Source organism: Natrix helvetica, assembly GCF_964273705.1.
Source record: "Natrix helvetica genome assembly, chromosome: 4".
Lineage (NCBI taxonomy): Eukaryota > Metazoa > Chordata > Lepidosauria > Squamata > Natricidae > Natrix > Natrix helvetica.
Genome location: NC_138550.1, coordinates 29,322,701 through 29,345,217, shown reverse-complemented (window position 1 = coordinate 29,345,217; position 22,517 = coordinate 29,322,701).

The following is a 22,517-nucleotide window of genomic DNA, read 5'->3' as shown; positions in this document are numbered from 1 at the left end:
CTTCAAGGCCAAAGAAGGAAAGTAGCCTCACTTGTTTCCCATTTTATAAATGCCTCAGACCATTTTGTGATGTACTCTCAAAATTCCAAATATATTCACTGAACCAAAAAAGTTGAGGGATTCCCTCCCTTTTTAAATGTCTGTATATGTGTGTGTCAGTGCATGTGTGTTTGTGATTTTGAGTCAGTGTTGGCTCCTGGAGAGTGCCTGTGTCAGGTATATCATCTTCAGCTGCTTTGCCTCTCTTCACTGGTATCCAGCCATAAACTGAAAGTGGTGAGGAAAGGAATTTTGAGAAGCTTGGGCTGGGGGAAAAGAGTAAAAATGAAAGGGGGAAGGAAACAAGCTGACAGGTTATAAGAGGTGTCAAACCAGAATAACCTAGCCATCAATGACACCTGGCCTGGGAACAGAATGTGAAACTACTTTGAGAAGAGCCCAGCATCAGACTGGTTCCAAGAACATCAAAACGGGATGCTATTGGACAATGCAGAATTGGTGAAAGTTGGGGGGACCAGGGAAAGGGGAAAACTGGAACATTTTGCATGGGATTTTTCAGATCTTGCTTTACTTCTGCTGCCAACCACTTAACTTTAGTAAAATAATCTATCACTTCAAACAAATTGAGTTGAGAATCTTTCTTTCCTAAGGATCTTAGTTGGGACAGGTCTGACAGCCTGGATTAGTCTATGCAGTTTTCTTGGCAAGACGTTGGAAGGGTTTTGACATGCCTTTTTCTTAGGGCTGAGAGACAGGGACTGGCAGAAGGTCTACCAGCTAGCTTCCTGCCTAAGGCAGGACACAAAACTCATAGTCTCTTAACACTACACAAATATGTCTCTCCTTTCTTCCTTAGCCAAGCTAAAATGAGGACAAAGTGAAAAAAAGCTCAGGAAGAAAAGGGTTCCTGCACCTCAGTAACTCTTTGATAAAGTCTATAGTGTTGCAATTCTAATAATATTGTTTCCTCCCTGGGTGCCTTTAATATCAGACTGATATGCACAAAAGGCTGAAATGCAAGGTTAAACTTTTTAGCACCCTTCTTATTAACTCCTTATCATGCAAACTTTGACTTATTTGCAGTACTTGCTTTCTGAGTGAGGTTTTTGTCAGAAAGACTTCAGAAAACCTAGGAAAGCTCTGGAATAAAACAACGACTTCTGAATCCAAAGAAAAGTTTGATTCCTCACAGTAAACTTTCCCATTTTAATATCCTCTAAATGTAATCTTCTAATTAATTAATCTACTAATTAAGAATTAATTAGCATTAGTTCTTCTAATTATCCTCAACTAGGGATGATGGGACTTGTGATCCCAACCCAACTATAGGGAAAGAAAGTTGAGAAACTGCTAGCTACTTATATTATCTCAAATACTTTAGGCTCTTGATACATCTTGAACAATAATACAGCAGAGGTCCCTTTGCTCTGTAAATGTTTTTATTCATTCACTAATATATCCAGAAGTACCAAATGGGCACAATTACAGCCAAATTATTTGGCAATATAAAACTCTCATCTGATTCAGTGACACAGATTTGATCATTTTACCTACAATCAAGTATTATATGGATAAGAAAATCACCCACTTTAGTGCCAGACCTTTGTTCCTAGTAACTGATAAGCTTGAAAATGCCATTTTCCTCAGCTGAATGCACAACACTTTGAACTGCAAGGCTGGTTTATTGAAAGAACTGCAAGCTCAAAACCTGAAGCATTGCCAATCGTAATGACTGATAATCTTGCCTTGGAGAGGGTTCCATGCTACTTTCCCCTGATTGTCAAGACATAAAGAGATTTTTTTCCCCAGTGGGTGGCTGTAATTCAGCACTTCTTGCTTATAATCTATGGTTTTCCCCTCACAGAAGGCAAATAATGAAGTATAGGGATTTTAATTAGACACCTATAGGTGGATAACTTAAGAGGACTACTGTCCCAAAATTATTTCACATCTCAGAAGTTATGGAATGGCAAGTTTTTATTCATACAGAGTTTAGCTTCTGTCAACCTGGCAAGCAAAATGTGAAAAAAAAAACTGTATTGGCATAATGCGTACATTTGTCTTCCCATGTAATTATGCTGAAAAAAGAAAAGAAAAAAAGTATTCTTAAGTCTCCACTCATTTTCTATGACTCTTCATTCTTTTTCTTTTTTAATAGGTAGGAATGTGCATTAAGAAATTCTTTTCAGCAAGAAAAGTATTTTTTTTAAATCTATGAATTGAACAAACTCAGATGAATAGAATAAAGATAAGCTGAATATGATATTTGTTCCTTTTCTCTTTCAAATAATTGAAATGCCGTTCCTATCCTGGTATCTGGGCATCCTCCAGGTGTGTGCCATTATTATCATCAGCAACATCGTTAGATTACAACAACATTATTATGAATGAACCAGACTGTCAATAATAGACTGAAAGCATAGCAACATCAATTGAAACAAAGGCCTGGATGAACAGACACATCTACAGTAAGCACTAAAAGCATGTGCATTTCAGGTCCGGTAGAAATAAACAAAGAGAGAAGTTCACAGTTTGCACTGTGTCTGTATTAAGAAATCATCCCAAAATATTTCTGTATAATGTCTCAAAAGTGTTTTTTTCCCCTTCTTCAAAAGGCAACTGGTTTGTCTTTTCTTTGAAGAAGAACAAAATGTTTCATTTGTCATCCAAGAAACTTCATCCAAGAAATTTCATTATTTCTGCACTTTTCAAAAGTGACATCATTAAGAAAGCATTCTTGTTTATCCCATCAGATCACATACTGAGGACAATTCCAGGTCTTCAAATGTTGTCATCCTGCAGGAATTAGGAAGGATGACTTTTCCCTGACAGCCTCTGACCTATGGAACATTCTTTCCCTTGAAATCCAGCAAGTCTCTCTCTTATATACTGGTCTTGTTGTATTCGGGTCTTTTCTGGTGTAAGATTGAGATTGTCTTGGCAATGTTTCAGCGAGGTCTCACTTGCCATCCTCAGGCTGGTGTTTTCGGCTTAAAGCGTGATCGGAGCTGCCATCTTTCTATAAATCTTGGTGGGGGGGGAGTGCTGGCATAGTTTCAGTAAGTGGATTCATTGGCTGTGTGGCTGTATCATGATTGGTAGATTGATATTGATTTTGGTGCTGGTGGTGTGTCAATTGTTGTTTTGTGTTGTAATGGCCTGGGTGGTGGGTGGGCTCATTTGTTGACCAGGGCTGGTTTCCACATGTCTGGCAGGCGGGAGGTATCATCACATTTATTCATGTTGTGGGGGTGTTTTTCTATTTCGGTAGCTTCCATAATTATTCTCTTGCTGAAGTGTTCAGTTTTGTAGATTAATTTGGTTTCTTCAAAATTAATTTCATGTCCTGTAGCTTTAAGGTGCTGGAAAAGGGAGGAAGTTTTTTTTCATTTTTTTTCTTACTGTGTTCTTGTGTTCTGAGATGCGTGCATTTTGTCCCATGTATGTTGCCAGGCAGATTTTACATGGTATTTCGTAGACTCCTTGGTTTTCTAGCTGGATCGTGTCTTTGGGGTTTCTTAAGATGTTGGCTATTTTTTGGTCAGTGTTGAAGGCTGTCTTGATATTGTGTTGAATGACACCTCGCCAAAACATTGCCAAGACAATCTCAATCTTACATGGGAAAAGACCAAAATACAACAAGACCAGCATACCTACACCCTTGAAAATATACATCATGTTTTATTTTGTTTTCCAGAAAAGAGATCACAATGAAAAAAAATTACATGCAAAAATAGACTTTCCTCCTCCCTCTTTGCTTATTTATTCATAGTTTACCAACTGTTCCTTATGATATTATGAAATTTGGGGTTTGGTGGAAATATCTGTTTAAGGGCAGGATTTTTTCCTCACTTTTTTCTTCCTCTCCTATTCATTGACAGCCTGATTCTAATATAAAATTATTCTTTCTGGCCCCTTACTTTCCTCAGACTCATCCATCTTGCCCTTAGTTTCACTGTCAGACTTTAATCAAATGTGGAATTTCATTTAGCTCTCTCTTCTTATCTCTGGATTCACTGGCAACTATTCATCCCCTGTGTGGTTGCAGTGTAATAAACCGAAGGAACACGAGCATCAATGTTGCTTTATGGGATGTACTTATCCACATATTTGTAGTATATCCACATAAAATTAAAAGCATAGAAACAGATAACCCATACCCATTGAAGGAAAATTAATAACCAGAACATGGTATTCAGAAACTGATGGCAAGATAATTTGGGAACCAGGTGAGAAGTAATACAGGAAGATTCTCATTGAACTTTCAAGGTTCTGAGATTGTATTTATTTTATTTAGCTAAATTGATGTCACGTGACTCCAAATGAATCTGGACAGCTCACATTACACCAAAACAATATAACAATAATAGAAACAAACAAACAAAATTCAAAAGAATGAAACACAGGCAAAAGAATAAAGAGCAAGATCATGAACACTGCTATTCCTGAAACATCTAACTAACAGGTAACTTATAACAAAGAGGGCATCAACCACTAGCACAAGGCCTGGCAATACAGCCAGATCTCTACGGCTCTTCAGAGCACCAGCATAATGGAAGCCGTCTAGATCTCAGGGGGAAGCTTATTCCAAACTGACATTATTTAATCACACCAACTTGGAGCATGCCAAGTCTGTTAGCTCAGATCGACTAGGCAGACATACGAGGCGATAGGTGGTTCTTCAAATAACTGGGCCTTATGCCATATGGGCCTTTATAGATAATTATCATTTGAACATTAGGCTATTGAATCTTTGTGCAGATAAAATACTGCTTGAATTAAATCAGAAATCAGACAAAATTGAAGCATGACAAAGTTGTTTCATATCTGTGCAACATGATACAGACAACAAGACTGGCGAGCAAAGAATCCCCCATCCCACCCCCAATCCGGAATTGAGCGAGTGCATTGAAATGTATGAGGACACAATTTCTATTTGTGTCATATTATTTTTCATCCACTACATCTTTCCTTTTTGCTCATTGATACAATAGAACTATAAGGGCATTTGCAACTGGAAGCTTTTCAGCTTTCCATTGTGAACAATGAAACAAAAGTGAAAACAGTTTCACTTCACTACTGCAGATGTGAAATAAGAGACTCTTTCTTCCAAAATCAAAGTGAACAATTGGAAACCCTACATGACGTTTTCGATTCTAAGTGATTCTACTATCACTTAGTGCAATAGGTATCTTGATTAGTCCAATAGAAATTTTACCTTATTTTTTTTCCTTCTTTCTTTTTTGTTAACACAAATCTTAATTTCTGCTTTAGTTCTTTGTGATTACTATGGTAATTCATAGTTCTCTCTCTGTATATGCTGAGGCCAAATCAATTTTAATCTATGGTATTTTTTATTCCATATTCCTTATTTTGTATCATACACATGGTTTTAAGATCAATTCCTGCCTAAGCAGAGGGGTTGGAGTACAAGACCTTCAAGGTCCCTTCCAACTCTGCTATTTTATTCTATTATGTTCTGTTCTTGACAAAAGAAAGCATTACTGAGATGTTATGTTGGAAATGTACAACTGGCTAAAAATATTTACATGATATGTGCTTGCCCCACAATATTGGGTTAGAAAGATCCATATAGTTTAAAGATGTGAATGTACTCTTAAGCACCAAAAACATGGGACATGATATTATGTCAAACATTGTGAATTTATGAACATGAATAGCAACAAAAATAGTATTCCTTAATGGTGTAGAGAGTACAACCTCAAACTTATATTTTTATCATACATCAATTTTACTTAATCACATGACATACATTATGCATGGCATAGGGATTACATAAATATGTATTTGTTTATTAACTGACTCCTTATCAGTAAAATGGAAAAATCAAACAAAATTCTACAGTATATAGCCAAAGTTTAATTATGTATTCCCAGTTAGGTCAAATGTGTTCATATGTGTGTATTTTAATGTGTAGTGTTTTTCAATGTGTTTGGGATCTCTCTCTCGCTCTCTCTCGCTCTCTCGCTCTCCCTCTCTCGCTCTCCCTCTCTCTCTCTCTCTCTCTCTCTCTCACACACACACACACAAACACACACACACACACACACACACACACAAACTTACTCATTCACATTACATTAAAGCCCTGCATTAGGTTACAATTTGAATAACAAAACACTAGAAAATCCCAGGTGCATGAACTAGATGGGACCTTCTAAGAGAATTGCCTGAATAAGTCAGGGGGAAAATACTTTGATATTGTTTCAGGAAGACCACACAGAAAATTAACGTAATTGCTAGTAATAAATTTATTTTTTGTTCTATCTTACAAATGGGTGGGAGAAGAAAATACCATCGTAATGCTCAGAATTTGCTATTAGTCAAATAAACACAGATGTCACTTTTCCCCTTAAAAAGCTGTCACTAGCCAGTAAACAAACTGGATTTCCTTTTGTGTCATGCCCATGTAAACAAAATCTCTACTGAGCAGCTGCACTGAATGTCAAATCAAGGCAGTGGGCTTTGTAACTTTAAGCTGAAATTTTAGACTGAACAAAATGCTAGACAAATTGCTGTCAGGAGCAAACCAGATATAATGTGGAGAGGATAGGTTGACCTAATAATTTTCCAATTTATAATGATAAAAACATCAAGTTCTCCTGGAAAGGCTGCAATTTAAGTTGTTTGGGTGCTGTTAACATTCCAGAAGCATTCAAGCCATTTGGGGAAAAAACCCAAATATTTATGAACACATGCACACACATATACAGTTTGCATTCAAAGCCCTCTGCTATTTTCTCCATGGAGGGAAAGAAAAGCATCATCCAAAGCCAGCTTTGCAAATACCTGCAAAACCGCCAGGATTCCCAGATGGCAGCTGGGTATCATTGCAACCCCTGGACTCTTTCCCTTGCAAACACTGGCAAGGGTAGATGGCAATGATGCATTCATTTCCCCCAGCTTTCCTTGCGGAAAAAAAACCCAAACCCACAAAAAAAAAAAAAAAAAAACACAACAACCCCACAAACAGTGCCAAGAGGCACAGACATCACTATAACTCCATATTTCTTCATTTTCAGTGAGAATTCATAGTGCCAACAGAATCAAGCAGTCCAACTATGACAGCAACCTCCCCATTGCTTTCTTTGCAAACACTGGCAATGACACAAAGGTACTCAAAGCAGATGCCAATTACTTGCAACATATGCAAAAATACCAAGGTCCCCAATCAAGGCCGGTGATTGCATCTTTTTTTAAGCCATGGTTTCCTCCACAAATTATGGCAGGACTGCCAAATTCCCAAACTGCATGGCAGCAGCAGCATTCCTGGCCTTTTCCCTAGAAAATGCTGTATATGACACAAACCAAAGGAGGAACTGTTAACAAGCCTCTCTGGGAGGAGAAGTGAAATCTGATTAATGCCTGCAGCAATGTATATTTCCCTAGCAGATGTGCAGTATTCATATTTGATTTTTGACTGTTTATTCTTGTGATTCTTACAAAGTAAATGTTAGTTAACCAACAGTCTTAATGCTATGTTGGCATGTCATCTAGTTTTTTTAAATTGTTGTTAGCCACCGCAAGTGTGTGTGTGTGTGTGTGTGTAGTATAGATCTATTTCAAGCTATTTAGCTCTCATCAGCTAGCCATACCCTTACTGGGATTCGAACCAGGGCTGTATTACATATTAGGCAGTTGTTTTAGCCACTAAGCCACAGGCTCTCCTCCTTATCAGCTGAGCCAGGGAAATAGGTATGTATTTGTGTTACAACCCCTGGTATGCCCAAATATGGGAGGGAGCTCACTACTCCCCCTTTCTGTCCTTCGGCTCATTACAGCACAAATACAACACAAATATAAAAAGGCAACATTAAAAATAAAAATATGGTTTTCTGCCTGGATGGTTTTCTGCAATGAGCCGTGTATTTGTGTTGATAGATAGATAGATAGATAGATAGATAGATAGATAGATAGATAGATAGATAGATAGATAGATAGATGATAGATAGATATTGTTTTCATAGATTTTCACGGGTGTATGTATGCTGGTTTTGTTGTATTCGGGTCTTTTCCCGTGTAAGATTGAGATTGTCTTTGCAACGTTTCGGCAAGATCTCACCTGCCATCTTCGAAGAGAAGAGAGAAGCTGCGACAAGTAACAGGAGCTCACTCCATTACGCGACGCTAGGAATTGGAACTGCCGAACTGCCGACCTTTTTGATTAACAAGCTCAGTGTTTAGTCACTGAGCCAACCTCTCCTTTTGGATGCATTGGATACATAAATGCATAATAAAATGTTTACTGTGTAAGAGCCCCCTCCACTTTTCAATTATTTTCAAAAGAATATGACAATTTCCTGTTAAGAAAAGAAGCTTGGGCCACAACTCTCCAATGAGCTTTATAACTAACTGGGAAGCAAAATGGTTTTCAGTCCAATTCTCTCCTTCTAGTAGTACAAAGCGTTTCTCATGTTATAGACTCTGTTTAAGTAACATGCTTGGGGCTCTGTTCGCAAAAAAAAAAAAAAAAAAAGTAAGGTCAACACAGAAAATTAAATTTGATTTAATTAAATTTGCATTTAAATTAAATTAATGCACCTAACATAATTATTTCCATGTCATTAATAATCTTTCAGTTACAGGAAAATTACAACTTAGGGGTAACTTCTGAAAGGTCCTAGAGTCAAATCCAATGATTTAGGAAGGCAACCTAGCATTTCAGATGGTGCACCTTGGCTGTAACAACATAGCACATTGCATTGCTCAGACTTAAAAGCAACAACTGCTACTGCTATAGGGGTTATTTTAGGCAACACTGACAGCCACTAAGCACCCCAAAAGAGATGGCAAACAGAGCTGAGAAGGAAGGTAAGTTGTCATTCCAGGAAGTCAGCACATTTTCTAGGAAATTCCATATGACAAGTCTGTGGTTCATTTTGCTTCTGATACTTTGCTATAGGGGCAAAGTAAGTAGAAAATGATATACTCAGTGTAAACTAGTGGTAAATATACTGAAATATACTGGAGATCCAGGTTAAACTCCCTTTAGATTATTGAAAAAGATCAACCCCTCTTTCTTAATGCAGCCTATTTCACAAGTGTGGTGGTACAGGGACTAAATTTAGCACATACTTCCATGTATTTTGCCTTAAGAAAAAGAAGGGAAATATAATGCAGTAAGCATGGATAAAATACAGCTTAATTAGTTTGTCCTTTAAGGTTTGCACTGGTCTCAAAACTCAGTCCAACACTGTTTTCTTAAGGCACACAGACAACTATCAAGGCAGAGATGTCAACTATATGACGCTGAAATGATGAAGTATATGCCGCAAAGGCATGATACAAGCTCATTTCCTTAATATTTGCATGTGATGTCACAATTCAGATGTAAGAGTAGTGTAGCTTGTATGGCAACACATTTCATAGTTTGGTTCTACAGGAAACACTTGAACTAGGGACTCTTCTTCACTCTCACGTTAATGTACATATTGACAACCCTTGAGCTGGCAAAAAAAAAATGTGTGCTGTACCAATGGCCAAACTCTAATTTGTACTTAGTAACATCAGTGATCCTTTCCTATCATCTTAACTATTAGACATTAAACAATTTAGTTTTGTTTTTTTCCTCCCACCCAGCTGGCTGGATAAACTACCATCAATTGCTTTCAAATTGTGACAAAATGAGCACAGTCCTCTCTCCCTCTCCTTACCACCCCCTGTGTGTGTGTGTGTGTGTGTGTGTGTGTGTGCGCGCGCGCGCACGCGCGCATGTAAAGAGGATCTGGAAGACTCATGGACCTGGATCCAAAAAAAATTATATGAGCAACAGGTTGACAGAGCTTAAGAAAGGTGCAAAATGAAACAGTGGGGAATCTGCATTGTACAAAGGAGCTTCCTCCTGAAATATTCCCTTGAGATTGTGTGCCTGTCTGCAAATCAGAAGAAAACATATCAAAGACTTAATTTGGATAGAACCAAAGATGAAGAGTCTTTGGTGCTTTCTGAGGTTGGTGATTTTCTTGCAGGTATTTCATTACCCAAACTAGGTAACATCACAGTACATAACCAAGCTCAGAGAACACCAAGGGTCCTTCATTTCAACCCTGGGCTACAAATATTCTTCTCTATCAAAATCAAAGATGCGTCTGTTTCCAAATTAAACTGAGCAAAGGTCTCTTTTTTGTTTACAAAAATGTCTACTAGTCTTTTCAAAGTCTGCTGAGCATTTGTTTAACAGGTCTACTTGTTTCCTAAAAGACTGATATATTGATGTACAGTATGTAAGGAGTCCGAAAAATGCTTAAATGGCACTATATTGACTCATGCTTTATTTGAAATGTAGGTGTCCAGTTTCTCCTGCAGCCTAAGGCAAAATGATGATGGAGAAAAATGCCCCGTGGTGATAGCATGTGCCCATAGAAGGCTCAACTGGCCAATGAAAGCCAGTTGCATGTGCAATAACTTGAGCATGTCATCATCATGAGATTTGAAGGGAGTTATATGGGTTTCCCTTTTGAACTTACCAATATGCTTATCTTAAGGCTTACATTATATTTTTTATCAATTTCCTATCTAAAAACAGTAGGAAACTGTGGCATTAGTTTCTATCAATCATAATTAGGAAGGGCTATGGAGACTCCTAAAAGAGAACTTTGACATGCTGGGCCAGAGTTGTGTACTATTGCTCTATGCTGTGTCTTATTCCTATCTAATTTTATTGTCTTTTTTATTACAGAGCTTTATGTACATTTATATATTACTCGTGCTTGATTGTAATAATAACTTGATTTGATTTTATGTATCATTATACATCTTCATTTTATACCAGACAAAATATAATTGTGTTTTATATTACACTGTGCCTACTACAGAGAAAGTCTGTGATTTATAAAATAATTATATAACCATATCATGACTATAAAAAGAGACTAAAAGGCCACCCAACTATGAAAACAAATCCTGCTCAACGTTTGCCAATAATGAATGGATTCCATATTTGACAGAGAACATACTGCTTCCCACATCTGTTCATGTGTGTTTTGTTCGGTGGGTCTGCTGAACTCTGTGTGGCTTTCTTCTAATTTCATTTGCAAAGTCTGCTCCCTGGAAAGAAATTGGCTGATTTCCTTTTCATGTTTAATGGTAAGGTTTTGACCTCAATCAGTTATGAGATCTAGGAGAAGCACATCCCCAAGCCATCCTGAAAACAATTGATGTGCAATATTGTTTCTTTGCAATATTAGAACAGTGGCAGTTAAAATATAAAATTAGGGATAACTGGGTGTACTAGGAAGAGAAAGAGCCATGGGCTCCCTGGATCAAAAATTCTTGTAGTTCATTAGCACAAATCCATCCTGCATCTCAGCAGGGGCCAAACATGGCTTTGGAAATTTTGGAAGCTCTCACGTCAGACATCTTTGACCAAGCAAAAAGGATGACTTGTACCATAATTAGAAGAGTGTATTGTAAATAAGGAATGTAGGTATGGATATGGATGCTTAATCATAAAGCAATTGCTTAAGTAACTCTATCTTGCTATAGTAATAAAGATGGAAATTAAGGTATGGGGCTTATATGATGGAAACAATATTTTATTTCAAAAAAAAAACAGAACAGAAAAGTAGCATAGGATAGGATAGGATAGGATAGGATAGGATAGGATAGGATAGGATAGGATAGGATAGGAGAGGAGAGGAGAGGAGAGAAGAGAAGAGAAGAGAAGAGAAGAGAAGAGAAGAGAAGAGAAGAGAAGAGAAGAGAAGAGAAGAGAAGAATAACACAGTTGGAAGGGACCTTGGAGGTATTCTAGTCCAACCCTCTGCTTAGGCAGGAAACCCTATACCATTTCAGACAAATGGTTATCCAACATCTTCTTAAAAACACCCAGTATTGGAACACTAACAATATCTGGAAGCAAGTTGTTCCACTGATTAATTGTTCTAACTGTCAGGAAATTTCTCCTTATTTCCAAGTTGCTTTTCTCCTTGATTAGTTTGCACCAATTGCTTCTTATTCTACACTCAGGTGCTTTGGAGAATAATTTCACTCCCTCTTCTTTGTGGCAGCCCCTGAGATATTGGAACACTGCTATCATGTCTCCCTAGTCCTTCTTTTAATTAAACTAGACATACCCAGTTCCTGCAACCATTCTTCATCTTTTTTAGCCTCCAGTCCCCTAACCATCTTTGTTGCTCTTCTCTGCACTCTTTCTAGAGTCTCCACATTTTTTTTTTACATTGTAGCGACCAAAGCTGAATGTAATATTCCAAGTCTGGCCTTACCAAGGCATTATAAAGTGACATTAAAGTGATACACTGCTGGCTCATATTTAAATGGTTGTCCACTAGGACTCCAAGATCCCTCTCACAGTTACTACTATTGAGCAAAGTACAACATATGCATTTTGTTTTTCTTGTCTAAATGTAGAACTTTTTTTTTGTTAATAAGTATGTTAATAAAAAAAATCATTGCTGATGATTTACACATCTAAGAGAGGAGTTCTAAAAATGCCTCTTTGACCTGCTCCAGGTTTTAGTAAGCAGAACATCTGTTCAAGTAGCAGCTGTTTACATTCCCTGCAGCTGTCACACTGGAAGAGTCATGAGGTGTTCCAATGTTCTTATATTAATAATAATAACAAAAAGAATGCTAGATACAAAAAATGCTAAATACACATTTTATCTGCCATTCAGTCACATGTTAGCCAAGCTATATTCCTTTCTCCATATTTGTTTATGAAAAGTCAAAATTTTGCCCCGTCACATGCAACGCCTTGAATTTATGTCATGTAAGTGTGAATGGAAAATGAAAGGCTGTAGCCAAGCTTTAAATGCCTCATATCTGATTTAAAAATGTTTTTGTCAATTATGGATTGATTTCTGCTGCTCATTAAGGTGATGGATGTCAGGGCTGATAGAGTTGATATTTCACCTAGATGCAGTACAGTGTGATGGTGATGAGCTTCTTACTGGCATCTAATCTGCAGCTCTGGCTTTAATAGGCTGAATTGTGATGTTATGGAATAGAACAATCTAGGAAAGAAAATGCCATAGTATCCTTTGAAAAGAGACACTAGCTTACAAGTGCCTGCATTTATAGGAATGTGGATATAGGAATGTCTAATTCCTCTTACGCAGACATGCATAGAGAACAACTAAAAGATGCTGGTAGGAAATGTGAAAACCTAGAATTTCCTGCTTCATTCCACTGTTTATTCAGTATATCTAGTCTTTTGTTCTATTCTACCTTTGACTTTGCTAAGGATAATTAAATGTTTCCTTAATTTAGTCCTACAGAATGGGGGAGGAAGAATTATAGATTGGGAAATATCTCTAGTTCAAACTCATGAATCCATGAGTCTAGCCTTTTCCTGAAAACTCTACAAATGAAGTACCCATAAGTCCAGGAGCAGACTATTTCAAAGCAATTAAATTTTGTCTCACCAATTCTTTATTTATTTTGATTCATATTTCACTTCCTTTGAAGCCTTCATCTTCCTAATAATAATAATAATAATAAATTTGGATTTATTAGCCGCTCCCTTTCCAAGTAGGACTCGGGGCGGCGTACAATGGAGCATATAACATAAAATACATAACAACACCAAACGTACATACATACACAACACATATACATATACACGGAGGAGGAAACAAATTACATCAATAGACAGTTAAAAATCTACTTTAAAATACCCCAATTGTAAAAACCCAATAAAATTAATATTTAAGAACAATTTAAAAAATAGTTTGGAGGAATGGGAAAATTACGATTGCGATTGAGCCAGGCCGGATAATTGAAAGAGGTGGGTCTTCAGCTGTACACGGAAGGAGCGGAGATCGGAAGTAATCCTGATGTCACGGGGGAGGTCATTCCATAGGGCTGGGCCCATCACAGAGAAGGCTCTGCTCCTGGGTGTCGCCCCCCGACACTGTTTGGCGGACGGCACCCGGAGAAGTCCCTCTCTGTGTGAGCGAATTGGTCGTAGGGATGTGTGGGGCAGGATGCGATCCTGCATATAACTAGGCCCTGTGCCATGGAGCGCTTTAAAGATCATAATCAAAACCTTGAAACGCACTCGGTAGACCACAGGCAGCCAGTGCAGCTCGCGCAGGAGAGGTGTTACAGGGGAGTATCTGGTCCTCCCCATAATCACCCGCGCGGCCGCGTTCTGGACCAACTGTAGTCTCCGAGTGCATCTCAAGGGAAGCCCCATGTAGAGAGCATTGCAGTAATCCAGGCGAGACGTCACTAGCGCATGGGTGACTGTGCGTAGGGCATCCCGGTCCAATAAGGGGCGCAATTGGCGCATCAGGCGAACCTGATGGAACGCCCCCCTTGCCACGGCTGTTACATGGTTATCCATGGACAGCCGGGTATCCAGGAGGACGCCCAAATTGCGCACCTGTTCCATGGGGGCTAGTTGGACGCCCCCGATGGCCAGAGATGGAAGCACCTGGTTGAACCGGGAGGCCGGAAGCCACAGCCACTCCGTCTTGGAAGGGTTGAGTTTTAGTCGGTTGCCATCCATCCAGACCCGTACGGCCTCCAGGCACCGGGACATCATTTCGACGGCCTCATTGGGGTGGTTCGGAGTGGAAATGTATAGCTGAGTATCATCAGCATACAGATGATATCCCACTCCAAAACCACGGATGATCTCGCCCAGCGGTTTCATATATGTGTTGAACAGGAGGGGCGAGAGCACCGATCCCTGTGGCACTCCACATGTGAGTGGCCTCCGGGTCGAACTCTGCTCCCCTGTCAACACACGTTGCGTCCGACCAGAGAGGTAGGAGCCAAACCACCGTAAAACGGTGCCTCTGACTCCCAGCCCCTCTAGCCGGTGCAACAGGATACCATGGTCGATGGTATCGAACGCCGCCGAGAGATCTAATAGGACCAGGATAGAGGAACAACCCCTATCTCTGGCCCTCCAGAGATCATCGACCAATGCGACCAAGGCCGTCTCCGTGCTGTGCCCGGGTCGGAAGCCGGACTGGCGCCATCCTTGCATATTTGTCTATTTCATGATATTCTGATTTTGCAATATGCCCCTCTTTCTATTTTAAAACTTGACCTTGCTTTTAGCACATCAGAGAACATTTTGTTCATTTGTTTATCCATATTTAGAAGTTGACCAACTCCTTAACAATTCTGGGCAGTTTACAAATAAAAACAACAGCAATAACATATTAGGTACAAATAAAAAGAACCCTTGAAAAACAATAGAGACATAAAAGTTAAAACAAATGTAATGACAACACACACACACATACACACACACAAGCACACAGAGCATCAATAATTTCTTTTTCTTTTTCTTTGGAGTGTGTGTGAGTTTTTTTTTTCTTAATTACAGATAACATTGTTTAGAATTTAACATCCTTTGTCACCTGTTTTTCTGTTTAAAATCTTTCCTTTCCTTGAAGTCATATCGCATGATTCCCACAACCTCCAGCTGTCCATGTCTACAATATGGTGAATTCTAGGATGATACGGTCACTTTCTCTCAATGTTATTGTAGCTTCCACTTTTTCAGCCATGTTTTCCTTGTTAGTAATAGCAATTTGAGTATACCGGATCTCCTGTCATCAACCTTTTGGATCCAATTTTAGCATATTCAAAGCCATTTATAAATTTGCCATTAAATGGCCTATAGCTTTTCTTACAAGTAAACTACATAAAGAATCTTTGTGGTTTGGTATTCACAACTTCCAGAGAAGCTTCCAGAGAAGCATGTTTGGCACTTCTCTAACATAACTGTATAGCATGACTGTATTAGCTCAAGCTCCCAAAAATATTATTTTTTTTAACCAGCTTTGGACTTGGTCCTTTGTGCATACATATTTGGCTTTCTCTGTCTTTGTTTTGCTTTTCTTGGCCTGGGAAGCTCTGGCATAGCTCCTTTCAGCTTGCAATTTTATCAATGTGCAAGAATAGTTACAAAATGAATAAGATGAGAGGGAAGATGAGAATTCTGTACAGAGATGAAAGGGATTTCATTGGGTATAGAAAATGAGAAATTTGGAGTTGACCCTCAATGACATAGTGAAAATGTGTGAATGTGGGTATAGCTACTGTGTTTCCCCAAAAATAAGACAGGGTCTTATTTTCTTTTGATCCCTGAAATAAGCACTTGGCTTTATTATTTTTGAGGTGCAGGAGGTGGCAAGCATGGTCACCTCATGGCTGCTGTTGTGTTGCAATATTTTCAGGGAGGGCTTATTTTTGGGAGAGGGCTTATTTTAGCGCATGTACTCAAAAGCCTGATTGGGCTTATTATCTGGGGAGGTCTTATTTTCATGGAAACAGGGTATATCATTAGGACTATCTTTAATGTGAATGATTGAGCAGAATTTCTGATTATTCTTTTGGTTGATGGAAAGAAAAAGGATAGCCAAGCAAAGATCTATCTCAAGAAAAGGAAGTTCAACCAATTTTATGCATAGACCTTCTCTTCTCAAAATTCAACATGTATACACATAGCTTTATAGCATGTTAAGGACTGGTTTGTTTGTTTATTAAGAAATAACCTTTTGTGTCCAGCTACAGTCCAACTTCTTCAGATACATATAAGTTTTATCTTCAACTGGTAGGAATATTAACAGGAGGGAAGGAGGGAGAGAAAATGGATCAAATGAGATGTGAAATGCAAAAACAACACCTGCAAAATTCTATGTAAATCATCACCTACATTGTTATTTGTTTTTGCTATGATTTGTTTGATTCCACTCCATGAAACCTTATTTTTAAAATCTGAGGTATTCGTTAAAAAATGTATACATTTTTGTTTCTGTAATTTTTAAAATTAAGGATACCATCTGTCCTTCCTCTAAAACCAAAGGTGCTATCTCAAAATAGAGCCAAAGTTGTGTTTTTTTTAAAGTGTCCCTGTTACAAGAAATAAAATATTAGGAAGAATCAATTTATATAATTTAAATCCAGGGGGAAAATGTGTATCTGCAGAGGAGGGTGAAAAGAAAGAAAGTCACCAGACCAGCTACCAAGGAAATAATCCATCAAAATCAGACAAAGACCAGAGGACAGCAACCAGATGTAAGGAAGTTACAGTTAACTACCATGTACTACCAAGTCATGGTCATCCTGGCAGCCTAACAGATCAACAATAGGACAGTTGAAAATGCTGACATAAATGCAGCTAGGAAGGATAAAAGAACAAGTTTTATAGGCCTCTGACTATTATCTATCAGCAACAGAATGCTTTTATCTTGTTCAGACTTCATTAATTTTGTAGTAGACCTGTAAATATGATTGTATACATGTGAATCAGAGGGGATTTCCTACTGGTTTGGCCTGGTGCAGCCGAAATGGTAGTTGTATGCCGGCCTGGGTCACAGAACCAACAGCAATCCAGGCTGGACATGCCTCCAAACTAGTTCTCCAGTCACTATTGCCGCATCTGTTTTTTAAAAAAAATTTAGTTTTTAGTTCTGTGCAATTTCTATTGAACTGCACATGTGCATGCAGTGTGCATCCAGCACAGGTGCACATGAGTGAACCAGCAGTACTGCCAGCCAGAACCCACCCCTGATGTGAATGTGCATAAGGCTTTGGCAGCTATTATAAATAAAGCTTTTGTTAAGATATTATAGACACTCCAAATACGGTGAGTTCTCTTGAGTGCTTCATTATTATCCCAAACTCATGAACTCCTGTGTTTGTGAGTATACACATGACAGAATTCCCTGATCAATGTTTTGCACCAAGAAGCCTCAGCCACACATATCAGTAGAAAGCATGGAAGGCATTGGTGCTCAGAAGAATATCTGGAAGTAAAAGTAAATGATCTATAAATAGAAGAATGTATAATTTTTGGTGAGAGAGAGGGGGGGGGTCCATGGAGTCAGAGATTCAAAAGTCAATTTTCTTCATATCTAATGAAAAGACAATACATAAACTGTGGCTTTGTGAAAAACAAATCCTTTATACTAGTGATATAAAACTCCCCAAGCCTCAAATCCTAAGCGAAACTCTCAGAGCTCTCCAAAAAATATGTTAGTAAATCTACCTGGACCAATCTACCAATTTTGGAATGCAACTCTCCAAGACACTAGTTAGTAGTCAAGTATGGTTCTCAGCTCAGAAAAAAGTATAATTTATAACATCTTTCCCTCCTCCGGCGTTCAATCACTAGTATTTTCCTTGGTTATATCTAAAATCCAAGAAAACACATCTAGTTTTCTCCTAACACATATTGCATTAGATCAGCATTTCTATCTTTACACTACTAGTATGCTGGACACGAAAGGCTAAACAATCTATCTAAACATGGCTAGAAGGCACCAGACTGAGGATGTCTACCAGCTGCTTAAATTTTCTGAAACCCATGTTAATAAATTAATAACACTCAATATTCCACTGTAAATAAGAAATTCTGATCCCATGATTATTTAATAAAACATAATCTCTCTCTGTGTGTTTGTTTGTGTGTGTGTATTTGTAGCTTTTCATGGGTACAGGTATGCAGGTCTTGGCGTATTCGGGTCTTTTCCCTTGTAAGATTGAGAGTATCTTGGTGATATTTCGACAAGGTCCCACTCACCATCTTCAGGCTGGTGCTTTCGGCTTCATGCTTGTGCGAGCAAAGCGTGATCAGAGCTGCCGTCTTTCTATAAATATTGGTGGGGGGGGGGTGAGGAGTACTGGCTTTGTTGCTGTAAATGGATTGGTTGGCTGTGTTGTAACATCTTGATTAGTTGATGGAGTTGATGTTTGCAGATTAGTTGGCTGTTTCGTAACATCCTGTGTGGCTGAGGTGCTGGCTGTGGGCCTTTGTTCTTTTGTGTTGTAACTATCTGGGTAATGGGCTGTGTGATGACATTCTGAGCTGTTTCTAGTGATATCCTGAGTCATGCGCTGCAACCTTCTTGGGGAATTGGCTGCGTTGTAACATCCTGAGACTTTGCGTTGTAACCTCCTGAGTTCTGTGATATAATGTCCTGAGCAGATGGCTGTGGTGTAACATCCCAGGCTTTGGTTTGGCTCAGAGTTTGTGGCCTGGCCATGTGTTCATGGCATGTGTCAGTTTGCTTTGTGTGCGGGTCGGAGGGGGGTGCAGCAGTTGGTGATGCTGCCATGGTTTGGCTTCTGGATGATGGTTGCATTTGGTCTATGGGATGGGTTTGGGTTTGAGTCTGGTGAGGGTGATTGGTGGTTGCGTCCTGTGTTGTTCTGAGTCCGGTGTCGGTTTTTGTGGCTGGGACTCGTTTGTTGACTAAGGTTAGTTTCCAGATGTCTGGTAGGCGAGAGGTATCATCATGTTTATTCATGTTGTGGGGGTGTTCCTCTATTTCGATGGCTTCCATACTTATTCTCTTGTTGAAGTGTTCAGTTTTGAAGATTAATTTGGTTCTTTCAAAATCAATTTCATGTCCTGTTGCTTTAAGGTGCTGGAAGAGGGAGGAAGTTTTTTCTTCTTTTCTGACTGCATTCTGCCAGCACTCCACACACCCCCAAGAATATTTATAGAAAGAAGGCAGCACTGATCACGCTTTACTTGCACAAGCACGAAGCCAAAGGCACATGCCTGAAGATGGCGAATGGGACCTCGTCGAAACGTCAACAAGATACTCTCAATCTTACACAGGAAAAGACCCAAATATGCCAAGACCTGCGTATGTATGTATGTATGTATGTATGTATGTATGTATGTATGCATGCATATGTGTGTGTGTGCACACACACACATATGTATGTATGTATGTATGTATGTATGTATGTATGTATGTATATGTATTTGTGTTACAACCCCTGGTATGCCCAATATGTATGCCCTGGTTCGAATCCCAGTAAGGATATGGCTAGCTGATGAGAGCTAAATAGCTTGAAATGGATCTATACTAGTCTCCCTTTATTTATTTATCAGTACAAATACAACACACACACACACACACAACACACACACACACACACACACATATATATATATAGTCTCCCTTTATTTATTTATTTATCAGTACAAATACAACACACACACACACACACACACACACACACACACATATATGCATCCTGATATTGTTGTATTCGGGTCTAAATATATATTTAGATATATTCTTGTTAAAATGTATGTGATCAGAGAAAATGCAAATAAAATCAAGAATAAAAAGGATGACAAAACAAACAGAAAGATGAAATATAGCAATATTAAAAGGGAGAGATGGAATGAACGAAAAACAGCTTTATGCCTTTCATTGAAAATGAAATATACTTTTTTCTCCTCCACCTTCTACTGATTAAATATTTAATCTTAATCCAATTTATCTTCATTAGCTCCAATAATTGGCCAAAATATTTAAATGATTCAAAATGAAAGGATTTTAAAAATATGCAAAAGTAATCTCTAAAGATTAGAAAAGCTACAATGACCCTACCTATAAAGACAATGTAAGGATGGAACGGATTAAAATTAAGGAGAAATCAATTAGGTCTCTCCGCCACCCCCTCTTTCTCACACACACTCATTATGAGACTTTCTCTCTCCATAGTAGTTTAGCTAAGGGGAAATATATCAAAGGAATGATTTAAATACTCTAGTCCAATCTGCCAAAAACCAAATGTTTTTATAAAGTTTAAATGAGTCTATGGTAAAGACAAAAATTTTCTCAAACCAAACAATCTCTCCAATTCTCTGTGTGAACTAGATTCATAAGGATCCCTCATATTATGAATTGCTTTGATGTTTATTCCACAAAGGCTGATTATTGTGACTGTCATCATTTACTGTTTGCGTGCTTGATTCATATATACATCCCCAGAAGGCACTCATTGTAACTTAGTTTCAGTTATGCTTTACTTAATAGGCACTTAAAATAAATGGTAGCCATTTCCCATTAATTTCTGAAAAGAGGCTAAAGCTGTTTCCTTTTCCAGTGAAAATGAAAGGAACAATATTGGAACACCTTAATGAATTGCATGAATTGAGATAGGGGATAAATTGAATGATCTTATCATCACATCTAGATAGGAATACTTTAGCATTGGAAAGATGGCATAAGTTCCTGCAGCTAAAATTTGGCCAATAAATTCAAATTAGTTTGTGAAATTCTTTTCCTTTTTGGAAAAGGCCTGTTACTGCTTCTTAGGAATGCTAAATAGCAATACTGAAATAAGAGCAGAAGCACAAATGAAAGAATTTCTTTTGTCATCATCTAAACTGAAATAAAGTAAGAACTATGTGGATTAGATCAAAGGTTTATTTGAAGGATGCATTAACATTGTAACATCTTTTTATTTGGGTTTCTAATTAATTATCTCTGATATTAGAGCTACTATACACTAAAATGTTTGAAATGGTGCTCCACAAAGTATACGTCCAGTGAATCAACTCTTAGGATGATTTGTATGACTATTTCAAAAGATGTCCTAATGTACTGCCACTTTAGGTAGGATCACCAGCAAAATGTTGCATATGTCTTTATTATAACTGTTAAATCAGAACTATGAAGAGAGGAAAATGGAAAATGTAGGTAAGCTGCAATAGAAATGAGAGCCAGTTTGATGTAGGGGTTAAGGACCAGATTAGAAACCAGGAAACTGAGTTTTAGTTCCGATCTTAGAACAAAGCCAGATGGGTGACCTTGGGTTAGTCCTCCAAGAGATGACTTGGGTTTACAGAGATGTTCTGGGAGACGAATGAAGATCAATGGACAAAAATTAGTAACATGTCCAACCAAACACAAATAATAGCCACATTGTGGCAGGGTGGCCATAAGAGTGCCAAAACATTTTTTTTCTATCTTCATACAATATATGGCTTAACTTTTATCAGTATCCTTGTTTAGGATGACTAGGTCCTTCTGAATGATTTTTTCTCAGTCCTCGGAAAGAGCAATTGCAAATCACTTGTTAAAAAAAAACACCTTGCCAATAAAATGGTAGGGATAAACCCAGGCAGTCTCTAAGAATTGAATGCCATTGAATGAATGAAAGAAAAAAGCAGTAGAAATCATCATCATCATCATCCAACGGTAAAACAATTGGCTAAGGTTGTTAGCTGGCAACAAGTATGACACAAGGAGCACAATGAATAAATGAATTACAGTATACTATTTGCCTTCAAGCAAGAACTGGTGGTACCATAAAACATAGAAATCAATAGAAAATGAAGAAGCTGAAGCACTCAGGATTTTTAAAATTCAACAGACAGCAACTGCCACATAGTACACCAGAATTAACAACAGTTGATAAGAAATAAAAAAAATCTGGCTAGTGGATGTGGTAATATTGGAGACAACAGAATAGAAAAGAAAGAATTGGAGAAGAAAACAAAATGCAAATAAAAACAGAACCATTGTGGCAAAAGAAATCAAATGCAGTCCCAACAGTTATAGCTGCCTTGGGTGCAATCCGAAAACAACTGGAGCACCACTTGAACACAATTGGCATTGATAAATTCACCAATAGTCAATTGCAAAAAGCAGCTTTATTTGGAACAGCTTATAGTCTGTGAAGTTCTAGGACAATTGACACTTGCCACATTGCTGCACACACTTCTCCGCAGGCCCCCACTGCAGCCGATCAACCATATT